The 19,676-nt window shown below is 45.4% G+C and overlaps 1 protein-coding gene across 4 annotated transcripts in view; it reads left to right on the forward strand.

Annotated features, from left to right (window-relative positions):
- Nucleotides 1-1,420: 1,420 nt before the first annotated feature.
- The window catches only part of Thrb (thyroid hormone receptor beta), a 337,372-nt gene continuing 319,116 nt past the window's right edge, over nt 1,421-19,676 (forward strand). For 3 of the 4 annotated variants that reach the window (XM_052190377.1, XM_052190380.1, XM_052190379.1), the window contains exon 1: nt 1,728-2,036. The gene's annotated coding sequence lies outside the window, so the exon portion shown is untranslated. Of the gene's footprint in view, nt 1,636-1,727; nt 2,037-19,676 lie in introns of those variants that run through there. The other variant, XM_052190378.1, reaches the window with a different exon arrangement.

Here is a 19,676-nt window from a genome sequence, read left to right on the forward strand (position 1 = left end):
ATTCCCCTTGCTAACTTATTACAGAGCTGTTCTCAAGGCTTGGCCCCTATAAGACCTGGGCCCGGCCTGGCTTTTCCTCGCAGCCGCCAGGGGGCTGTCTGGTTAGGAACTGGGTGGAAGCTGCAGCTTTCCTCCAAATCAACCAAAACATCCCAAGGCAGCCTTGGAGCAAAGCCCAGGAACTCGCCTGCAAAACAACCCTCACTCTAGAGCCGGCAAGTTCTTGGTGCGGCTTTATTCCGGGCGAGGAATAACACACGGATTTCTTGTAAAGAATTCAAAGGGCAGCGGAGTCTGTGCTGGCCGCTGGGAAAGGCAACCTCCTAGCTCCAAAGCTGCCTGCTGTCTGCAGCCGTTCCTCTCCTCAGTCCTGCGGAAAACTTCAGATTCGCCGCAGTTGTTAGTGCTGCGGCCGGAGGTGTGTTGGCCTTTCTCCCTTCTCCTTTCCTGTGGACTGCCCAAGTAACGCCAGGGGGGAAAAACCTTATCACCCGTGGGGAATCTAGAAAACTCTTTAAAACAATCTAGACATCATTCCCTCCGTTGAGTTAGCCAGACTCCGTATACTATACCGTCTTGCATATTGAAGAAAGATTTTCAAGGTATTTTTTAACAGTGTTCTCAAAAAAACATAATTGTATTTGGTCCTTAATCAAAGTAGTTTTGTCGCAACTTTAACTTCCCACTGCTGCCTGTTCTCTGGGCACTCTGCATTTCTCAATAAAACCTACCTACCTCCAAGGCACAGCTGAGAGACAGCCGGGGTCATCTGGAGCTGCACACTGTCGCCTCGCTGTGTTTTCTCCCAACCTGAGTGCTTAACCTTCAGAACTTTAGGTATGGACATTTCAGCGCGGAATGCTTGTAAGGGCAGAACCCTTCCATGGTGGAGATTATTTTTGTCTTCTGGTTTTATATTTATATTTCTAGGACAGAGGCGAAATAACGAGGTGTCCCTTTAAATCCTACTTGTAAAATCAACCCTGAACACACTTAGTGAGGTGTTGGGGGGGGGGGCACTTCTCATTTAGGGCAAGCAAGGGATTGTCCATTGGTATGGGGGCGCAGAGAGGCCAGCGCCACAGGAGGATCTGAGCGCCCGGTAGTTCCACGCGCACCACAAGTGGTTTTGGGGTGGAAGGAGGAACGGGGTGACACCTGCCGCGCCTGTCGGGCGACTCAGAGGGTTGTACTCCTGGAGATCCCCTCAATCTCCTGTCATTCATACCCACCCACCCCCCACCCCCGCCACAGTCACACTCTTGGCTCTTCAACTACAAGAATGAAGGCTCAACTTGAACCTCCGCGCTCCTGCAGTTGGTTGGGTGGACGCGCGGCCGCCAGACCCGCAGCTACGTGACCCCAGGAGGGCGGCGCACAAGGCGCCATTACCGCGGGGTCGTAACGGGGGACACTTGCACCTAGGCGGCAGGTGCGCAGGGCGCCGGAGTGGCGGGTTGCTTTGGCCGTGGCAGGGTGCACAGCCCGGAGGCCATTTCCTCTCTGTGACCCTGGAGGAGCCAGGGTGGCCTGAGCCTGCCGCGGCTGCTGCGAGAATCGGACGGGCTGGAGGACCAGAGGGGAAGAACGATCGGCTGTTCGCCTGTCGCTGTGGAGCTGGCACCCTAGTCCCGAGTAAGGCTGCGTGCCGGGTCCCCGGGAGGCGGGGACTCGGGCCCTGCACCTCGCCGCCCGCGCAGGTCGCGGCAGAGAGGTCGCCAGTGTCCTGGGACCCACGCCGCGCCCCTCGGCGCTGGCGCTAGAGGGGAGCTGACAGGTCCAGGTAGTCGAGCTCGCCCGGGGGTCCGCGCCGCACGGGACCCAGTGGCGGAGGGGGCGGAGTGGGGAGGAGACTGCAGCTCGGCCGAGCACGGCGCAGCCTCGGGCAGGCGGGCGGGCGGGCGGACGGCCGGCGTGACGCGGCGGGATTAAGTTTGCATGGCTAATGTGAGCACCAGAGCGGAGGCCACTGGCTGCTCGGCCGCAGCTCGCCCGCACGCCGCCTCGGGGCGCCACCGCCAGGCTCCAACACTAAGGTAACTTGGCGCGGCGGGGGGCGCAGGGTGGGCAGGGGGTGCTACAGGTCCTGCGGGCTAGGCGAGGGTGGCCAGAGCAGTGCTCTGTCCCTGTCACGGGTCTCTGCGCCCGGTTCCTCTCGGGCTCGTGCACCCGGTGCAGGGACCTGAAGCCAGAACCCAGCTAGGGACAAGCTCCTTGTGAAATGGAGTTTGGCATCCTGGGCGCCGAACCCAGTGGAAGTTTCCATGAGGAGGAAGTTGTAGGACATGGGGGTTCGGAAGAGGCTGACAGGCGCGGGTGTGGGCGATTTAAAGGGACTGTGGGTCTCGTGTTCCCCCTCTTTTTGGCTCCTGCTCGGGAACTCCAGGCTTTGGAAAGAAGAAAGCTCCTGAATGTTGGTGGCGGTCAAAGTCAGTCTGCCTCTCACTCGCTCTGCGGGCTCGCTCCCTACAGAGTCGCTCTTTTCCTCCCCTTCTTTTGACGCAGCATCTTTTGGGGTCCTGCTTGTTGGTGATGATCCGGGTGGTGTCAGCTGTGCACCCTAAGACCGGAGAAGTCTTTGGAGAGTTTCTATTGCTAGGGTCAGTTGTCATTTTGGAGGAAGATTTCCCGTGACCACAGTGGGATTATTATTGGAGCTAATTCTTAAAGCCTTCGGGTTTGTTTTTAAGAAGAAGGGGGCGGGGTGTGCATACGTGGATTGTTTTTGGGTTTTTTGCTTTTAATTAAAGTATAATTTGCCCCAAGTGGGAAGTTTTAAAAGGATCTATTAAACGTTCCTATAATGCGCCAAATAAAGAAAAGAATACCTGAGCAGGCAAGTTCGATATCCTATTCTGCCTTTTGCAGGCACATGAAAAACTCAAAGGCTGTGTCGAATCAGAAAATAACATTGCATAAATTCCCCCTCTTCGAGTATGGTTGATCCTAGATACTGGTGATCGGTTCTAAAGACCTGTTTGAAACTGAACAAATCAAATATTCTTTGTTCAATGCATGAAAAGGAGAACACAGCAAGCAATTTTGTCAATGATGAACGATGTATCAAGTACTGTACACACGTTGGGGGTATCCATATGATTCCTCTGGTTTAGCATGTTTGTTGATACTGTAATGAAATATTGCCTCACTGTGTTGCGAAGGAATAACAATTTCTTTTTGGTAAAGAAATGTTCCATGATTCATTGTGAATATTCTGGATGACTGATCTCCCTAATTCACTTCAGCTTGTTATTTCCCGTTCTGAAAGAAGTCATGCGCTGGGAACCATTGAGAGAAAAGGTGTTTGAGTGGGAAGTATTTTGAACAGGGGCAGATTTTAGAGTGTTTTCATGCTTATTGGCTGTTCTTCAATTGACCCAGGGGGAAATTAAGTAAAAAGTGCATTTGCTTGAGCCATTTTCTGTGAAAAGATTGTTGAAGACCAACTTATTGCTTTCCCATGTTAAATAAATACTATTGAGATCCTATTTTTAAATGAACTCCAATTGTTTAGTATATACTAGACAAGGAAAATCTGCTTTACTTTGTGAGTAACGGTAAATGATACTGAACTGCTTAAGAATTGCTATTTTTTAATGAAACTGTTCTTGTTGGCATTACAATGCAAAAGCTTAATCTCACTGACATCGAGGTATTGCTCTATGGAGTAACTGGCTCTAGAAGGGGGATAAGTACCCCCCTCCCCCTCCAGCTTCTCCGCTGTAACCAGAGATGAGCTGCGGCTCCCCTGTGACCCAGCACCTCTTCCGAGGGAGGGAAAACTGAAGCCCTCTCCTTCCCAGTGTGTTTGCAGATGCTGGATTCACCCAGCGAAGGGTGTGCCTGGAGCTACCCTGGGGCTGAGGTACTTCTTGTGCAGTAAGCTCTCCTCTTCCAGGGAGATAGGTAGAGGAGCCTGCTCTTTAGTCTCTCGCTTTTGTGGAGGTTACAAGCGCCTTCTAGGGCAGCAGGCAGGCTTTCTTCCTGCGTGCTCTCTCAGAGACCCTCCGCTTTCTGTTCTGTTTCCCTCCTCAGTGTGGTCAGAATGGTTCTTTTGTTCTGATACCTGTGAATTTCCTCCTTAACACTAAGTTCTGACTGTTGTGGATGACGGCGTGGTGTCCAGGAAGACAGCAGCATCGATGACTTCATGTGCTCTTGTTCTCACAGCATCTGCAAGCACACTTAACATCCCACAGGCATGAGTACTGAACCAAGTAGAAAACACATTGTCATGACCCTAGTGCCTGACTAAGTACTTGACCATTGCCATTTTGGATGTGCCTAAAATCTGGTGAGGTGTGAACACACACACACACACACACACACACAGAGAGAGAGAGAAAGAGAGAGAGAGAGAGAGAGAGAGAGAGAGAGAGGGCGGTGTCAATCTTTGCATCTCTCTCACACTCCATCTGATAACAGCTGATCTTCCTTTCTGTATAGTTAATTCTCCAAGTCCCTCCTCCCAGCCTTGGCCTTGGCTGTATAGCAATCCTCAACAGTGCTTCTGCCTCACACATCTCCTGTCCCTTTGCTTCCTGAAGATACTGACCTTTAGTCACCTGAGCTTAAGCTGGGCCTTACTCACCCCAGAGGCATTGTCAGGACCAAGAGCGACAATGACACACCGGACACTTCATCACCGAGTGAACTCAGGGGCTTCTCATACTCCAAGGTCATAACAAGGCGCCTGGCTTCCGCAGCTCTGGGGGGTGGGGGGTGGGGGGGGGACCAAGGGCTGATGGTGACAATGTTTAGGCTACAAAACTGGTGGCTGAGGAGGGGGATATCAGGCTCGCTGAGTCTAACATAATGCAAAAAAGTTGGTGATAGATTTAGAAATAACCTGCTCGTCACGGCGTGCTCTTAGTCATCCAGCCTTTGCCCCGCGTTTCCCCCTCCCTCACCCTTTTTCCACTTTTATAAACATATTCTGATCCAGGTGATTGTGAGGAATATTCAATTATCTGAATTTTCAAGTGACTAGAGTTTGGTACCTAAAGGGTCACTTCCAAATTATTATTCACAGCAATTTTTGCCAATTCAGAACACTAGGAAATTGCAGTTGGTAATCATGGTAATTTATTTTTATAGAGAACTAAGTTTTAGAAATGTGTCTGAGTAAATGCATAATAAAAGCCTGAAAGTGGAGCTGAGGAGACGCCTCGGCAATCTGGAGTGCTTGTTGCTCTCAGAAGACCTGAGTTTAGTTCCCAGCACCCAAGTCAGACAGGTCATAAGCGCCCACAGCTCCATCTCCGGAGCATGTAATGTCCTCCGCTGGGATCCTTGGGCATCCTTACGTGGATACACATACCCTCACACATATGCATGTATTGTAAAATAAATAACAAAATAGCCATTTAATTAAAAATCCCTACAAAATAATGTTAGTACTTTTAATAGTGGGAGAGAAGAGAAGATCGATGTTTCGGGAAATGAGAAAGATCGTTTTACTAAAATCCAATGGGCTTACTGCTGTAGTATATTTAACTTAGTGCCAAGTTTTGTGGTAGCCAATTTACCAGAAAAAGGAAGTGGGATAGGGTGGAAGGGTCTATCTGGATTTGATATTCAGGAGAATGGATCAGAATGGATGCCTTTTGCAGGATGTTTATCATGGTACCTGACAGAGTCACAGAGAATAAAGTAGACCCCTTTATGTAGTCACATCTCTGAAAACTCTCAGGAGGAGGAAAATGAAGAGAACATGACGAGGAAAAAAATCCTGATGGAGATTTTTCTATGAAACTAGGCTGATGTGGTCCAGTGGTCTAGGTTCTGGCATATGCCTCAGTACTTAAATAGAGCTCAGAAGATAGGTAGGATCAGTGGCTAACATGCCCACTAGGCTAACCCCCTCGGAATCCAGTATGTCGGCCTGGCTTTGGTCTGAAACAGATGGAGAGGGCAGGACTGCTGGGTATTTAAAAATGACCCTGTAGCAGTAGAGTTCCTGAGCAGGGAGCCCTAATGCTTTGTGCCTTGATCTCGGTAGCTCTGTGTTTCATGTCTGTTTCCTTCTCTGTTCCACTTCTAAATTGTGATGAGAGCCTGTGTGGGGATCTGCCCATCCCTGACATGGGGTGCCTAGAAAGACCCTTAAACATGGGTACAGTTATCTGAAGAGGATGGGTCAGGGCAGGACAACTTCTCTTTCTCTTCCATGTCAGTATGAGCACCATCTTTCAATGTGGCTTGGCTAAAAATGAATGCCCGGATTACATCAGGAGTCAGAGCATGTGACTGTCTGTGATTAGGGCTTAAACTGTGTTAAGGCTGGGTAAGCAATGCATGGTGAGATAGCCTGTTTGTTTGGAAGTCATTTTCGTGCATTTATTTGATTTCTCAGCCTGCAGATATTCACATATCTACCTGGCCCTGTGACATGCTTTGAAAGTCAGAGTGTAGCCAGTGACAGGTGGCAAAGATTTAAGCCCAGGTGTGCTGCAGCGTCCTCCATTGATGAAATAGACGTGCCCATTGGGGTTTCATCTACTAAGACCCTTGGCTGAGGGTCAGGGGAGGATGAATTCACTTCATTTCTGAGAGCTATTTGTCTTGTGGTACGGTGAGAGCCCCACCAGGATCCACAACTGAATCTAAGAGCTTGAATGTATTGAGGTTGATGAATTTCTGACACAGTATGCTCATTTCCATTTTAATTTCCAGAAGTTTCTACGGTATTATAGAACTTGAACAGATACCACATCCAAACTAGAGTCCCTATCACATGCTCTCACCTCCTTTGGGAGTCAGAGTAATGATTGTCACCAACACTAATGTTCCTGTGTCTCTAGTGCCATAATTTTAGGGAGGCCCTAAGGCATTGTGTGCGGGCAGCTCTTGGTCAGTGAAAGCCAGTATCTATGATGAACCCTGCTAGGTTTTCTAAATTGATAGTCAGAGGGCCTGGATTTGAACCCAAGAGACTTGATGATCTGAAACATCCTATGGCCCTTTCATCACCACAGACACATATCCTCAAAGGTGCACCCCAGAAAATATGTCCAATGGCCAAAGATGTTCATGACATTTTAAATCTGCACAATATGTATATCTAGACTTAAAACCCAGAGTAACCATAGTAGAGGCTTTGGCCAGAAAAATATAACTTGGAATTGCTGCTAAACAATGGTTACCAAAGTTGACATTTATGTAGAGGTTTGTGAAAGACCAAAAACCAAGGTTCAAATTCATGGCCCAAGTTGTGGTTTGAAGATGTTGGTGGTTTACGCATCTGAATTCCATTTTATCTTCTCCATCCTGATATTTTCTTGTAGTTTTCATTTTTTTGCATCCTGTTTTACCAAAAGTTGCAAATGTGTACTAAACATGTTCTGTACTGAACACATGCACATATGTGTGTTTGTATATCCCTAATGGAATATTGCCACCTCATGGTGGAGCACATCCAACATTTAGGGAGGATCAACTAAACTACTATTCACACAAGTTTCTAGAGCCCAAAGAAGGCGTAAGGGAACTGTTGCTTTCTTCCATGGTGCAGAATTTAAGGGACTATTGGAGCCATCAGTCAGCTGAAGCCAAGGCTGGAGTACAGGTGGGCAAGAGGAAGCGCCAACTGTGCTTCTGTGTTGAGGAGAGCTGAAGTACGATTCACAGCTTGGTCCCAGGCATCGAGGAACCCAGGAAACAACCTGGCCTTTGACATCTGTTGCTCCTGTGCAGGCAGGATGGATCAGAGACTGCCCCCCACCATCTTAGTGTTTTCTCAGGACTGGTTTCCTAGGGTTCAGCAACATGGGCCCAACAAAGAATGCTTGAGGCTAACAACCGTGCTATTTTCTTCCTGTTCATCTTTTCTCACATTTATCTGCTGTATGCACCAGTGTCTCACCAACCTGAACGCCCAAGCTTGTAGCCTCCATCTCTGTGTCCAGGATATGTCATGACTCACAAACAGTGGGGAAGACACTACTCATGTCACAGTACGCAATGCCACCTATGCCCACATCACAGGTCATAGATCCTGATCTCCCTTTCAGTCCTTTCTCTGGCACATGGATGCGGTGGCAGAGCCTGTCTTTTACTATTAGCTTGCTTGTTCTTTGTCAGTCGTGTCTTAGAAATCCTGAGAATAGCAACTTAATATAAGTGTCCCAGAGTCTGTCTTTACTCTGGTGTGTGTTACTCCAAGAGTGAGGAGGGTAGGTAATTAAACTTGCGCCATCTTCATCTTCTTTGATGCATGCATATTTAGGAAACAACAAATGGCCATTGTTCCTCAAGGCAGAGTGTGGACCTGAGTTCTTGGTATTGCATTTTTAATATCAACCTCATTCATTTAAGTCTTCCTGCATTTCATCATATACAGAACATCTTTGCTTTCCATGAAAAAAAAGAAAGACCCTAGCAGTTTGTATGTGATAGTGATTCATACCATCACAGAAGTATTTCACAGTGATTTTAGAGCCCTATTACTTAAAAAATCATAATAATGCACACCATCTCTTGACTTATTTTTTAACATTTAAAGTAGTAAGTGGTGCATGCAGACAGCACCATCTCTGCTGTATTTCCATCCTCCTTTACCATCCCATTCAAGCCTGCCTATAACTCCTGCTATTGTCCAGTACCTGAAGATTCTGACCTATGACTCCAATGTAGCCAAAGCACAGAGAACTAAAAGGTTATATACTCTTATCTGATTTTTTTCCTAAAAAAAAAAAAAAAAGACCAAAGGAATTTAACACCAAATGCCCCTTAAAGACACAAACTATAGCCTCTGAGGTTGGTTTATCCTGTAGCTTAGTCCTTATACAGAATTTAACAAACACCCGCACTCCTGCGGCCTTGGAGGGTATAGAATCCCATTTATTTAGGTTTCTAATTGTATTGTACAGATTAATAATTACAGTGTAAAGCAGGTATTCCTGGAAATGCATTCCACACTTAGTATTTACTGTTATTTAAAATATGCTCTCATGATGGGCACAGTGGCATACATACTTGTAATTCCACCATTTGAGGTGCTGAGGCAGGAGAATCATAAGTTTGACATCAGCCTTGACAACATTAGGCTATGTTTGTCTCACACAAACAAACAAGCAAGCAAAAATAACAGAAAGGAAGTGCGAGGAAGAAAGTCTGGACAAAGAAAGGGATATATGCTCAGATTTTTGACAATTGTTTCCTTAAAAAACTTTAAAATATACTTTTCCCCCTAGAGTGCATCCATCTATCCCAAATGAATCGAGCATCCACTATGTGCCAGGAGTGATAGTATATGTCAAAGTAACATGACAAACACTTAAAATTTCTGTTAGGGAAATGTGCAGAGCCCCTTGGTGCAGTCAACAGGAGGTTACAGTGTAGTATGGAGTGTCTCAATATTAGAAAGCATTACTATTTTGGACCAGATAAGTCTTTGGTGGGGGACTGTCCTGTACATGGTAGGTTGTCAGCATCATTGCCTTCTACCCACTAAAGCAAGTGGTACCAGATGTAAATGCCAAAAATGTTAACAAAGTTTGTGTAATGTCCAGCAAAGTTGCTATAGTAAGGACCCTGGCACAGAAGTGAGGCGCCAAGCCTGGGTGGTGGGAGTGTGGGGATTTGTGTCCTGGCTTAACCTGTCTTCATAGAATATTCAGCGTCTGCCTCTGTGATGGATAAATAATCAGTATATGGTCTAAACCTTGGCTGGCATCTAGGTTCTGCCACAGGTTAGATATTCATAGTAACAACTATTGATACTGGATATGGACTTACAGTATTGGTAAGTCCTGTGGTAAGGTCCACACAGGGTCCAGTAGAAGTGTATAGCTAGGGATGGAGAGAAAGAAAGACAGAAAAGGCTGGGAAATAACAGGAAGTGGGAAGCATTCAGAACCTGTGAGAATTCTGGTGTTCGCAGGAAGGACAGCAAGAGAGACTGCTGGGGCAGGCAGACTTCAGACGCCTTCCCTGGCCAGGGGAGAGAGACTGTCTGGCCTAGACTTTTGCCTGTTTCTTGATATCCTTGGAAACAGGCTTAACTTTCTTTAACATATGAAACAGTTCTCATCTTAATTCTGATCATATTTTTAGCAGGATGATTTTTATACTTGCAGGAATTTTAAGTTTAATTTGAAAGCAGATTGCATGTTAGATTCTCTTTGAGATATTTTCAAATGAAGTTTAAAGATTGTCTCTCATCTTCTTCACAGTCGTGTGTGATCCTAAAGGACATGGACCCTCTATTCCCTGTGTCTGACAGGAACACAGTTGCTCCTCGGCGACCAGAGAGAAATAGTGCTGCTGTTGTATTGATACATTACTTAATATCGATTATTGATATCCTAACTGTCTGGGATTTGATTTCTTTAATCAAAATTATAAATGGTGATGAAGTGGCTGAATGAAGGGATGAGTATTCCGTTATACAAGTACAGCCTAATTACCATAAAGAGCAGTTTTAATAAATACCCTGCTTTATCAGAGCCTGAGTTTCCTAGTCATAATATGATAATTATGGGTACATTAGATAATCTCATTTATGTTTAGCCCAAGAGTTGGGAAGAATTCTTGGTAATGGTTCATAGAGTGACATACATTCACATAGAAGTTCTCTTGAATCTTTCTGGTCCACAACTATGGAGAGAACACAGCCATAGAAACATGTAAGGAAATGGGCATACCACATAGCAATGAAAGTTTATTCTTTAAACAACATGGTAGTTTGAAGTTTGGAAGTGTCTGGCATCAATTATCAATAACTGCCCTGTGTTAGGGAAGTATGCTGTGAGTCACATAGGTACATTTTTGTCTGATAATCTCATTAGTTGACAAAAATCAAGAAGTGGATTTAATTTTAGCCTGTATTTTACTCAGCATATTAAAACCATTGATATATGAACAGTATGAAAGTGTTAGTTGATGGGTTTTAATTTTCAGTGCCTATTAAACAGCATACATACATTAGTAGAGAGGTCGGGGGACAGAGACCCAGAGCTGACCCTTGGTGAGTTGGCAGAACTGTTGAATTATTTCTCTGACATAGGGGCTTAAGGGTATCCAAATGGTGCATTATATAAGTTTGATTTATAAAATGTTAATTTTCATAGTATTTATTTTAGTATTGCTTACTAAAATTGGTCATCTCTTTTAGTTATGAAAAGATATTTAACTAGGAACTATAATAAATACCCTTTATCATATATACAGCCAGGTTGGTAAAAATACCCCCACAAAGGAACTCTGAGAGGCATGGATAATATGCACAAGTCAAGGAAAAAACTCCCTTCTAATTATAACAGTATATATTTCACCCTCTGAAAACCTTATTACCTCTTATTCTAAGAAAGGAGTAAGGGGGACTTAGGGGATGCTCAGGGGACAGTGCCTAACAGTACAAGACTTTGGGTTCAACTGTCAGTAAAAGAAAGAAGGAAAGAGACAAGGTGACCTATCCATGCTGAGCAGAGTCCTGCTGGGCTCTGTCAGGTACACTGAGTCAGACCTGCCTGGAGCATTGAGGGGAGCACTCCATTCAGCTCTCCTGTCTACAAGTCTGACTCTGCAAACCATTACTGACATTCCTGAAAGTGTGGTTCCTAGTGAAACAGTTGGCCCCGATAGTGTCTTTCAGTTATATCTAACTCTTGGTATTTCAACCTATAAAAGTAAATCTCTCCGTGTTTTTCCTCAGCTAGTAATGACCCCACAGGCAGGCTCCAGTGATATCCTGTCAGAAAACAAGGTGGGAACCACTTCTCGTACTGGCTTCATATACAAGATAGCATTATACAAATACCATCTAGTCTAAATAAAAGTAGTCTTAATAAAATGCTAATTATGGGTAAATCAGGTCATCTCATTAATCTTTAATGCAAGAGTTGGCAAGGACTTTTTGTAATGGTCCACAGAGCGAGTATTATCCACTTTCATATATAGTGAAGGGATGGAAGATCCTCTGTCCTGATCAGTTGTGAGCTCGACACTGAAGATGGAGACCAAGGCCTAGAGTGTGTGGGGGGCAATGTGTTGTCTGCACATCACCCAAGGCAGCAGTGGGATTCCAGTCTTGACTCCTTCCAGCCGGGACACCTCTGGCTGCTACTTACTGGCTTTGAACTGTAGCAACAATAATATGGCATAATAAAATGGCATAATACTGTTATAATTCAAAATTCTATAATTCTTTAAGTGGTGTGAGAACAATGCTCCCTAAAATTTTACCTTCAGCATCATTTAGGCTGCAAAATAATCCTTGTGAAGGAGAATGTCAGTATGGTGCTCAGTGGTGGATGGTTCAGAAGAGGCCTGTTTCCTGAGTATGATGTGGGAAGGAGTCTAGAAACTCCATGGAGATCAAAACTAGAGATGTCCAAATTCAAATCCCTTATGTGAGACTGTCTTAGTCAGGGTCTCTATTCCTACACAAAACATCATGACCAAGAAGCAAGTTGAGGAGGAAAGGGTTTATTCAGCTTACACTTCCACATTGCTGTTCATCACCAAAGGAGACCAGGACAGAAACTCACACAGGGCAGAAACTTGGAGACAGGAGCTGAACCCAGGCCCAGCAGCCCAGGGATGATACCACCTACAATGGGCCATCCCCCACTAATCACTAATTGAAAAAAATGCCTTACAGCTAGATCTCATGGAGGCATTTCCTCAGGGGAGAATCCTTTCTCTATGATAACTCCAATTTGTGTCAAGTTGACACACAAAACCAGCCAGGACAGAGATGGTGTAATAAGGCTTCACTCAGCAGTGGAGAAAATCTTTTTAAAAGAAAAGTGAGTTCATTATGCACAGACTTATACATGCATACACACACACACACACACACACACACACACACACATTCACTTACCCAGCAAGGACTGGGCTCTCACACAGCTAGCCCAGCACACTGGAGGTCCTAGCTTGGTCCTCAGCTTGAAAATAAAAAGGAAAGCCTATGTATAAAGTCAAAATTGAAAATCTGCCTGATTCTGTCCAGTGAACACATGTCACTTCTGTGAGTGTTCTTCATTTGTCTACTGGGGACACTATGTGCTTAGGTCACCTAATGTCATTTTCTTCTTTACTGTTTAGCATCTAGAACTCTTATTTGTCAGTGAGTGTTTCTTTGTTAGAGTTGAAGTTCTAAGAGGGCAGGGCCCGATGGTAAACCAGCCCAGGGTTGTCCTGGTGAAGCCACACCCAGCAGGCAGGTGCTGAGTAATGTTTTCCTGGTGTTATGGCCAACCACATGTGGGCTGTTTTCATATAATTAGGATGAATCTAATTTTAAAATGAACACCCCAGTGTCCTCAGACGACCCAGCATATACACTTACAAGGCCTGCTGGCCTGCGTTATGAATAAGGGAACAGGCTGGCCTGCAGGCATGCAGAAAGCTTGCCTGCTCTTTTCGCAGTGAGAGAGATAGAGAGATACAGAGAGAGAGAGAGAGAGAGAGAGAGAGAGAGAGAGAGAGAGAGAGAGAGAGAGAGAGAGAGAGAGAGAGAGAAGAGGGGAAGGAGGAAGGGAGGGAGAGAGGGAGGGAGAGAGAGACAGAGACAGAGAGACAGAGAGAAAGAGGGGGGAAGGAGGGAGGGAGGGAGGGAGAGAGAGAGAGAGCGAGAGAGAGAGAGAGAGAGAGAGAGAGAGAGAGAGAGAGAGAGAGAGAGAGAGATCCAATCCCAACAGACCTGAGACAGATTCTCTCCTATTGGGTTTGGAGAGTTCCCAAACTGGAACTCTCCATAAGGATGAGATACAGACTGCACTTCAGCTGAATTGTGAGCAGTGCTCCGATGGTGCTATATGTGAACAAACTCCTAGCTAGGTGCTAGGTACCTGTAGTCCACAGTCTCAACAACCACACACACACACACACACACACACACACACACACACACGCACGGACTCTTACACGCATGCACCCACGCACTCACCATAAAGAACTTTTGGCCCCAGAATGCTTGTAGCGGTTTTTCCAGTGTCTAGCATTTATTGTGGCCTTTTCCCCATCACGGTTCAGAATTCCCCCTACAAGGACGATCAGGCATCGTCCTGGGGGTCTTACCTTATTCATGTCTTCATTGCTTCCCAGTGTTGAAAAAATAGCAGTTTAAAATAGTTTTCTGTTGATGTGTGGTTTTGATGCCCACGGGTCATTTTCTGAGGCTGCTCGGCTGTGTGGCAGTTACAACAGCCCTTGCCCCTCACCCTGGCCGCATCCTCCCCGCCATCAGCCTCTGCCCCTTCTCTAGCCATGTTCTGTTCCTTATTAGAACTCTGCTAGCCTGGCAGGGATTTGACTCGAGGGGCTGCAGTGACTGATGGGGATTATGCTCATGCTCCCGACTCCTTGATCCTTGTTTTTCTTTGAGCAAAAGATGTGGTTTTGCTTATTCTCTCCCTGGGTGGGAATGGAATGTGCCCGAAGTTGTGTTTCCGACAGACGGACAGTCTGGAGGCAGTGGGGGCAGCTCCACAGCTGCGTGCTTGGTCCTACGCTCAGGACTCAGAAGGGGGTTCAGTGGGTGCTCCACACCCTCTGAGTACAGCATTCCCTGCGCAATGCCGCTTCCTGCCCAGGACTCCTCTAAGGCTGGCTGGAAGTGTGGCTTCAAGTACCAACTACCACTGCTGGGACAGTAGCAGTGTGAACTGTGAGCCAGGGAGAGAGAGCAGTCGGCGGGAAATGACTACCTATGCTATTGTAGGGCCGGGACGTCCCAGCTGACGGCCACGGAGGGCCTTTGCATCACCTCCAGAGTCTCTGACCTTGTGTCTGGCACTCAGCAGACAAGAGCAAATCTCACACCCGGGGAAAGGACAGCCCAGCCGCTGCTGGCAGTCTGCAGACAAGGAGGCCCAGGCACAGATACCGCCCTGAGGCTTGCTGCTCCTCTGGGCTGTGGCTCGGTTCTCATCGGACCCCTCAGCGGCTGTTTCTCACTATTAGAAATGGATCCACTGAAGCAGGAGGGGGCACCTAGCCTCCACGGCCCCTCCGTACTTCTTAAATCTCGGGGAGAACGAGGAGCTGGGGCCTGCATTCTCTGTGTGTTTGCCTCTCTGTGTCTCTGTGTCTCTGTCTCTGTCTCTGTCTCTCTCTCTCTCTCTCTCTCTCTCTCTCTGTCTCTGTCTCTGTCTCTCTCTCTCTGCTGCTCTGCTGACATTATGGAACAGAGAGTTGCTTGGTGTGAGGACAACCCAGTGCATTGTGGGATGCCTCATCACTGCCCTCTCATCAGTGGGTGCCATTGTTAGTGTTGGTACACACCCCACATTGTGCTAGGACATGACTAAGTATCTCCTAGGCCCAAACCTTCCCTAGTTTGACGCCACTGCCTTAAACCCTAGTCTGAAGCCTGCCCTCCTCACACTTCTCATCAGGTTCATTGTGCTGTTTGTCAGACTCTGGTTCTCACAGGCAGGAGGAGGCAACGCAAAGTCTGGGAGACTGGGGCACAGTACCCCACAGTTGATTATGATGCAACACCTGCCCCACATACCGACTGCTCCCCAGCGCCTCTGTACCAGGATCCATGGTTCTCTGTCTCTTCCTCAGTTCTCTCTTCTTCCTCTCTGCACCATGCACTGAGGTAATTTGAAAAGCATTGCTTTCTGTATCTGCCTCCTTTATAGAGACCCCTGCTCCGTCTACAGAGCAGACACGGATGGGACGAATCAGCAAACCGGTTCTGTATGAGGAGGTAGCGTCAGCACTGTGGCTGTGTTCATCCCCTGGCCTTCTGCAATGAAACCTCCACTGAACACCACTTCTGTGCCAGTTGCACTTGGGTTTGGTGATGGGCAGCATACTCTCTGTCCCTGCAGATAGCCCACACCACAAAGACACCCAAGCAGCCCACCCAAAATGATGTTTCTATTTTATTAGCGTGTGTATCCCCCAATTCTGAAAGCTGAACCCTCAGACCCCAGTATCATCCCAGCGAGATCTAGAGTTCCGACTCAACATTCCCTCCATTGGGATTTCTAAAATCCCAGCATGAGTGGAATTGTAAAATCATGTTTCAAATGGATGTGTCCTGTCACAGGCATACAAAGTCTGGGTGTGGCACACCTTGATGAGCATGTTTCCAGGTTAACAAGTTCTCTCACTGAAACAAGCCTAGTGTCTAGCCCTCTGCTCTGCGGGCTTTGAGACCTGCTCGGGTCTGCTTTGTTCTGTTCATCCACAGAGAAAGACAGCACACTGTAGAGTGGCTTTGAGGCTTTCTGAAGCAGGTGGCTCCGCAGTGCAGGTTGTGGGGAGGGTAAGCGGGGTGTAAAGCACAGAAGAGAGAGTTAGGTATGAAGTACGGGTGTCCCCAGACGCCCCAGGAAGGACGTGGGCATCTTGGCTGCTGGGTTGTGTATTGTGAAATGCATGCGCATGCTGAGCCCTTGGGCCCTAGCTTTGGTGGCATCCTCTGTGTGTCGATGGTGTATCCTGTGCCCTGGCGTTTGTGATCCCCACAACCGTCAGCCAGTCCTGAGAGGCTGTCCTCACAGTAACCAACCCAGTACTGCCTGGAGCTGCTCAGTAATCCAGATCAGACCTGCTGAGGCAGAGTATGCAAAATACCCAGGGGCTCACTCCATAGACACGTGGGAATTTAAGGACTTGCTAATTTCTCCTAATCATGCAAAGAACACAAAAGTGTTATATATATATGCCATATATATATATATATATATATATATATATATATATGGCAAGCCTGTTGAGTATGGACTGCTCCCTGCCAACTTTCCAGTGGATCATGACTCCATTTTGTCTGTCACAATAGAAAGAAATTTTAAGTAAAATAGAAAAAAACTAGAATAGAAAAAATATCAGATTTATATATACATGTACATATGTATACATATATACAGATATGCACATGCACACTATATATACATAGGTACACAGCTACATATATACACACATATAAATACATATACATAGATACTCTTCAGTATCATGTCTCAGGTTAATGTTACAAAAATGAAATTACAGTTAAAAAAAACAAAGATCATAAAACCTACTTCATAAAGATGCCGTATATCTCTAAATTCACTGGTCTTGTATTCTTCCTGAGATAGTAATACTGTATTCTCCAGTATGGATTCTTCAGTGAGATCTCAAAATAGAAATGAAAAGTATGAGAACTGATTCCATTGCAAAGCAGTAATAATAAGAATTTTAGCTTCTTCCTCAATTTTAGAAAACAATTCTCTATCAGTCCTGCTACAGTTTAATGCCTTCAGACATAGAATGTCACCAATGTGCAAGAAATCATTTGAGGCTTTCATTGTTTGCATTTGGTCACTGTGTTCATTTAGCATTGCGGATTCTGAATCAGAATATAATGCCGGAAAACTTAAAAGTTTTAGGAAGTGTGAAATCAAACTGTGCTATTCAGAATTCACAACTTTACATGAGTGCAAAAGTCTTTCAGATAGACTTTCCAAGCTGTTCATTTGGAAGTCTATGGCAGAGCCCTGTCCCAGGCTGAGAGAGCTTCATTCCAGCATGTATGGAAGGAGGGTGTCCAGTGCGTGAGTCCTGGGCACTTGGCTGAGAAGGGTGCTAATGAGATACAGTTCCCAGGAAGTGCTGCCAATCTCAGACAGAGTCTTCCAGCTGTAATGCTTCTTTCAAGGACCTTGGCCCCAGGAAGAACGAGAGGCCACACCACTGCTCTAGCTTAGCATGTCTGAATCCAGTAGGAACTGACTTGACCCTGACTTGGGATCTTCTGGGAGAATGTTCAAGCACTTCTTCAGAAAGGCATGAAAAAGTTTGTCAAAGTGGTACTTTTTAAATTATACCTTTAAGGAACTATGAATACTGCTCTGTTCTCATGTAGCATTAATATTTAAATTTAAATGTACTCATTTTAAGGGCACTCTCTTGGAGTAAATAATACATATATTTTTCAATTCATGATATTTACAGAATTCTTTTCTTTCTCATCTTTGTCAAGACAGTCTCAGTATGTAGCCCTGGTTGGCCTAGAACTCACCATGCAGGCTTTGAACAACTCTTCTGTCTTTGCCATACATGTTCTAGAATAACAGGTATGAGCCACCATGCCTGGTTAAAATTTGGAAGATTTTAACACATCTGTGTGTGTGTGTGTGTGTGTGTGTGTGTGTGTGTGTGCACATGCATGTGCGCACGTGTGCACGTGTACATGTTTGTGTATGTGCATCTATACACGAACATACTTCATAAATCAACATACAAATGGGAGATACTATAAACTAGAACATTTGTAACATCATCCATTCCTCATAATATTTTGATAGATTTTCATAAAACATTAATTTGAATGATTTCAACTTGTAACTATTTGCATTTATCATAGTTTCTTAGGCTTTCCCTTTCTAATTTGAAAAACAGTCCTGATTTCCTGTTTTGGGGCCCATCTTTGATGTTTGGTGGTTATAACTGGATAGAGTAGGAATGTTGCTCTCAAGACTAGTGAGAGCATGGCCAGTTCGAGTTCTATGCTAAACAGAATATCAGGTTTTCAGAACAGCGGTTATAGGGAAACATGTATTAGTATGGTGGTGTCTTTTGTGATTTATCATAATTGATGTTCTTTTAACTAAAAAGTCAATGTATTACAGCAAGTCATTCTTTTCTCTGTAGTGTGTTGGACAGCCTTCAAAGGCTTCTCAGGTCTGTAAGAAGAGTAGTGTTGTAACATGTGCTGATCTGATACAAGTCCATGCACTTCAGTCCACCTGTGAACATTTGAACTTGGTCCTGTAGTGAGAGTTCTAGTGTTTAAAGTGTAGACTTGACCTTGTGCCTGTGGATAGATCCAGAGTTCTATGTATGCATGACCTGTGGCATTCATCCAACCCACCAAAAATTATCCATTCCTTGCTGAGAGAATTGTGTGTTTCATTGTAGTGGTTACTTTTTGTGTGCATTCTATTCCCTTTGTTCTTATGTAAGAAACCCAAACAAAAACAGTAACCATTCAACTAAAATTCTAGTAGTTTGCAAAACCTAAAATGGTAAATAACCCTTCCTGGCTCCCGGGGCTTTGTTAACTGCAGGGCTCAAGTATTTCAGAAGTAGAGCATTAGGTCCTTGACTTATCTGTGCAGTGTACAGTGACTGGTTAACAATGATGTGTGCTACAGAGGAACAGCGCAGGCAATAGAACTGTGCCTTCCATTTTCTTACCATGCCATACCTAAGAAAGACTAAAAATCCAAGATGCCAGACCGTTAAACTGCCGGTGGGATTCTTAGAATTTCTATTGATTTCCTGAGACTAGTATAAGTGATCACAAATAATATTAAAAAGCTGAAATGCTAAAAATAGTTAGAACTCTTTTGATAACAGGATAGATTATATACATTAAAGATGAATATTTTACTACATTTTAACATCTCCAACATCTTCACTAAAAGAAAGCGTGTTGATGTGAGAGGGTGAGACAGGGCTTCAGACAGGCCTCCGCAGCTTCCGCCATCCCAGCAGGAGGAAAGCTCCCATTATCGGGAATGAGATATGGAGGCCCTCTGATGTCTGCCTGAGTGCGAGCTGCTTGCTTGGTGCCCTGAAAAACCAGGTCTTCTGTCAGTCAGTGTGATCAGCCTTCCTTGAACTCTCTGTCTGTAAAAGATCCCGTGTTCCCTTGTATTGCTACTCAACTGTCTGTCAAATGCGAAAGTTCATAATTGTTTGTATTATAGCAGGTGACTGTCAGG

The sequence above is a fragment of the Apodemus sylvaticus genome, chromosome 8, assembly GCF_947179515.1.
Source record: "Apodemus sylvaticus chromosome 8, mApoSyl1.1, whole genome shotgun sequence".
In the NCBI taxonomy this organism is placed as follows: Eukaryota; Metazoa; Chordata; class Mammalia; order Rodentia; family Muridae; genus Apodemus; species Apodemus sylvaticus.